The following is a 5048-nucleotide window of genomic DNA, read 5'->3' as shown; positions in this document are numbered from 1 at the left end:
TGAACCGTTCGATTGAAAGGATGGTGGATGTCCGTCCGATTAACCCAAAGTTGCATACCATTGCGTGGAGTAAAAGTTTCGTTTGACCACCGGCTTGTCAATTTAATGAATTTATTATGTTCGTAGATTGTAGGTAAAAGATTTTAATTTTAATGTTTTTTTACTTACGGAGGTATGGGCATAGCATATAGTATTTTTAATTATATTGTTTTTAATTTTATTCATGGGTGTAGTTTTTATGGGACAAGTAAAAACGAATGTATAGTTATGTCTTTTTTTGATGTGCGCGACATATGTATTGTGAAAACACATAGCAGTGTGAATATGAAAAATGCAGTAGCATGAAGATATTTGTAGTTGAAGAAACGAAATGTAATGGGTAGCAGCACATGTTTTTCTTTAGAGCAGTAAATGTAAGATTTTGTTTTTTACAGCAGTGAACGTAAAAGAGATTTACACATAGCAGTGTAAAATCTCAGGAGAGAGAGTAATTTTTTTTGTTGAAATATTCTTGGTGAATCCCTCTGAAAAGAAAGTAAGAAATATGTAACAGGTAGTTTATTAATGAATAGAAAGTTTTATGTGTGTTGCTGAAACAACGGCAAGAAAATTAAAAAGGAAAACAACTATGGGAGGGTTTTCATGATCTAGAATACTCGTACTTCAATTAGATTCAAGTAAATGACCCACAAACGAGGGCGAAAACCTGAATGAGAATTTCCCTTAGAAACCTCATAATTCTATTCTTTCTAGCACTAACTGGAATTTTGGTGGTTTTAATCATTGTAGGGTTGATATATTGATCTCTGTTAGAATAAGATCTATAAATTTTATCATCGGTCTGCTTAATTAGGAACTTAGGATGATACTTAGGCTATAGAATCAGCGTTTGCAATTAGGCGTAGGCGTGTTTGACACGATGAAAAAGAAGAAAACGAAAGGTCACATGTCCAACCATCACCAAGCTCCCGGGTTCTGCGCAATGAGCAAAAGTTTACCCGCAACTTTCTCGTGGAAGCAGGAAGGCATATCAGAAACAATGGAAAGATGGTAGAAAATCATTAACAACAACAATCTAGATGTATTCATTTCAAAGTAAACTTAAAGACCAATGGTTACGAATCCCCGATGTATACATTCGACCAACTGGCCTATACATTTCAATGTTCAGCAAAAATTGCGGAAGAGTTGATAGCCGTTTCAACCCAGACAGCTATAAGAAAAAAATTTACTGTTACATGTTTCCTGTGCTCAGAGGAGATAAAAATGTGCATGACAGTGATGATATGGAGAAAATGGTTCGCAATAAATATAGTACGTATTGCGTTAATGAATGGTGTGTGACTTCACCAAGGTTAAGGATTGAATATAATATTATAATTCGCGTCAGGACCGTGGATATTACAGTAGAGAGCCTCTACTGTTCCACACTATTGTCTTGGATCAGAAAACCTAATTCCAACGACTTTAGCCTTCTGGAACTATTCTTAACCGCGTAAACGTTGACTAGACTGAGACGAAGGGCTAATTTACATATATAAATACTTGACCACTCTAATTTTCTGACACAGGTTTTGTATGTTGTTCCTTTCTCTTCTCTCGCTTAGTTGGGACTCTCTGGTGGTTGAAGCTGAAGGCCAAACGTTGCGCTATAAAAAAATTAGGTTTAGTGTTAACCACATCTAGGATTGCTATCTTTTCATTGAAAAATACGTCTGGCCAATATCTGGATATTGACTGCTCATTTTCATATTCTGTTGTTTGATCTTCTGGTATTCAGCATAGTTAGTCTACGTGCAATGGAGGTGTTTATTGCACATGTGTCCTCGCATCAATTTGCAGCCAGGTTTGGTAAGATGGTCGTATGGCTGATTTTCTTGACTACTATGGCCTCTGCTGAAATACAGAATCACATATTCATTGTACGTCCTCTAATCCTCTTTCTTTATTTCTCATGCTTTTACATGTGCCATGGTTCTTTGTTTCGCACTTGAGTATTTTAATAAATCGGCTTAAATATGCGAAATTTTATATATGCAGTAATTGGGCTGAAAAAATGAGATCCTCTATAGTTAAAGATGTCATGGTTTTGCTTCAGTAAAATGTGAAAGTGTAAATATCCTCTACGTTTATAAATCCGAGGCTGAATAAATTGAAGGTGTAGGAAGAATTTAGGCTAGTGACAAGTTCACTATAGGTAAATGGTATTTGACAAATGTAACTGATTTCTCCGGGCGACTGTTTAGTAATATTATATGATGTTATCGAACTAATGCTGTGCTCGCATTAATCGAGAATGCAGCTTCAATCTGCGTCTGTCAAGAGGCTATGCGGAACACATAATATAATCACTGTAAACGGACAGTTTCCAGGTCCAACGATAAATGTTAATAACGGGGACACCCTTATAATCAAGGTGTACAACAACGCGCAATATAACGCCACCATTCACTGGTGCGTCTCTATGTCGTTTGCATCAGATTTATATCAATGCATTTTATAATAAATGATATTCTACTATTACACAACTGTTTAGATCTCTGTATTTGCATTTGAAAAGATACGAACATTTGTAGTTTGTGTTTGAATTTGATGGCAGGCATGGAGTGCGCCAATTCCGCACAGCGTGGGCTGATGGACCTGCATTTGTAACCCAGTGTCCCATTCGCCCGGAGGGAGTTACACATATAGATTCACCATCACATCCCAAGAAGGGACTCTGTGGTGGCATGCTCACAGTTCATGGCTTCGAGCTACTGTCTATGGAGCCTTGATCATCTATCCAAAACTGGGCACCAGTTATCCCTTCACAAAGCCCGACAGCCAGATTCCTATTATTCTAGGTGCGTCAGAAGACTCTATTTTCGAAGTTCTTTCAGCAATATTCTATGCTGCTCCATTTAAATTTTAACTCCTATTTCCATTGAAATATTTTAATCTTGTTTTCATTGACAGGAGAATGGTGGAATAGCAATCCTATCGATGTTGTAAACCAAGCAACAAGAACAGGAGCCGCTCCTAATGTTTCAGATGCATTCACCATAAATGGACAACCAGGAGACCTATACCAATGTTCCAGTTCAGGTACACTTATCGCTACATTGATGCATCCACCTGATTTATTTTTTTTCAGTTAGTTCTGAATATAGTGCTGCCAAATGATTGGCTAATGGCAAATGATGGAATATACAGATACCTTCCGTGTGTCGGTGAAGGCTGGGGAAACCAATCTTCTACGCGTTATCAACGCTGGAATGAATAATGACCTCTTCTTCTCCGTAGCTAACCACACGATGACCGTTGTGGCCGTGGATGCTTTGTATACGAAACCTTTTCAAACAAAGTTTCTGATGCTCGGTCCTGGGCAGACTACAGATTACTTCTTGTTGCCAATCAGTGTATTGGCAGATACTACATGGCTGCTCGTGCATATTCCAGTGGGCAAGGAGTTCCCTTCGATAACACGACTACCACTGCCATTTTAGAATACGAGGGAGGCTCTACCACATCGACTCCAGTCATGCCTAATCTTCCATTTTATAACGACACGCAGACTGTGACCAGCTTCGCTGATCGTCTCAGAAGCTTGGCCTCACAAGACCATCCTGTCTTCGTTCCTCACACCGTGGATGAAAATTTGTTCTACACTGTCGGTCTAGGATTGATCAACTGTCCAGGACAGTCTTGTGGAGGTCCCAATGGATCCAGATTTGCGGCAAGCATGAATAACATATCATTTGTGTTGCCAACGTCGTTTTCAATCCTTCAAGCTGAGCAACTTGGAAAGAAAGGAGTATTCACGACGGACTTCCCCGACAACCCTCCCTTGCAGTTTGATTATACTGCTCAAAACATAAGCAGAGGCCTGTGGTCCCCGCTGAAAGGCACAAAAGTGAAAGTTTTGAAGTATAACACAAAGGTGCAACTAGTTCTTCAGGGAACGAATATCTTTGCAGGTGAAAGCCATCCTGTCCATCTTCACGGTCACGACTTTTACATAGTGGGAGCAGGGTTTGGTAATTATAATTCACAAACAGATCCTCAGAAGTTCAACCTGGTGGATCCTCCGATGCGCAACACGGTGAACGTTCCGGTAAATGGATGGGCCGCGATAAGATTTGTAGCTGACAATCCCGGTGAGGATTCCACTTCCTTTCCATGTTTTTCTCTAATTCTTAATTGCCCACTGTTTGGTACATGTTGGTAATGCTGATGGTAATTATTTGCGGCAGGCGCTTGGCTGATGCACTGCCACCTGGACGTGCACATAACGTGGGGTTTGGCAATGGTGTTTGTAGTTAACAATGGACCAGACCGTCTATTGAGTCTCGAAGCGCCCCCGAGCGATCTTCCGCTATGCTAAGGAACATTGCCACGAGTACCGATCCATTATAAAGATATATAGGACATTATTATTGTTATGTCATTCGCATCTTGTCGTTTGTAGTCCCAATAATACCTCTGGGAAATAATCGCTTTGGGATTCCACTTTAACAGAGGAATCGTCCAAGCTTGAATGTTTCTCAAGGCTCGCCAACGTTTATTCACATTGCTTTTATCAATCATCTAAATTCTATGCAAATTTTCTAGTCTGGCTGGAAACTTTTGAGGTAACGTTGTGTGAAAACTGCTCGTCTACTATTTAATGGATTAGAGGATGATATGCTATTTAATGCTGCATAAGTTGTTAACTGATACGACGCGTGGGAACTATAACAATGTCAAAAATCAACCTCTCCTCCCCTAATAAAGCTCTCTTAACCTATGCAGTCAAGTTTGTAATCAGAGGATCGCCATGAAATACATAATTAGTAATCGTGGCATTTTTTTGACAGCTACTTTATAGTTTACAAATGGTGGAAATTCAAGACGTTGCCCATTAATTGGGAGAAGAAAATTCAGGCAACATAAAAGTTAATGATCGCGTTATCTTTGTTGATAAAATTTAATGTAATTAAATACGTATGTTTATGTATTAACTTAAAACTCTTTTATCATGCCTTACGTCTTTAAACACTTTATCATTTCATAAAATTGATTTTAATTCA

At 39.0% G+C, this 5048-nt stretch overlaps 1 pseudogene; it reads left to right on the top strand.

Moving 5' to 3' along the window:
* Positions 1-1642: 1642 nt before the first annotated feature.
* On the top strand, positions 1643-4363 carry LOC149193326 (laccase-12-like; annotated as a pseudogene).
* Positions 4364-5048: the final 685 nt, after the last annotated feature.

The sequence above is a fragment of the Pinus tabuliformis genome, chromosome 2_2 (assembly GCF_031772625.1).
Source record: "Pinus tabuliformis cultivar Carrire ecotype Pingquan chromosome 2_2, CPIR1, whole genome shotgun sequence".
Taxonomy (NCBI): Eukaryota; Viridiplantae; Streptophyta; class Pinopsida; order Pinales; family Pinaceae; genus Pinus; species Pinus tabuliformis.
The sequence above is the reverse complement of the archived record's forward strand: the minus strand, read 5'-3'. Positions and strand labels throughout refer to the sequence as shown.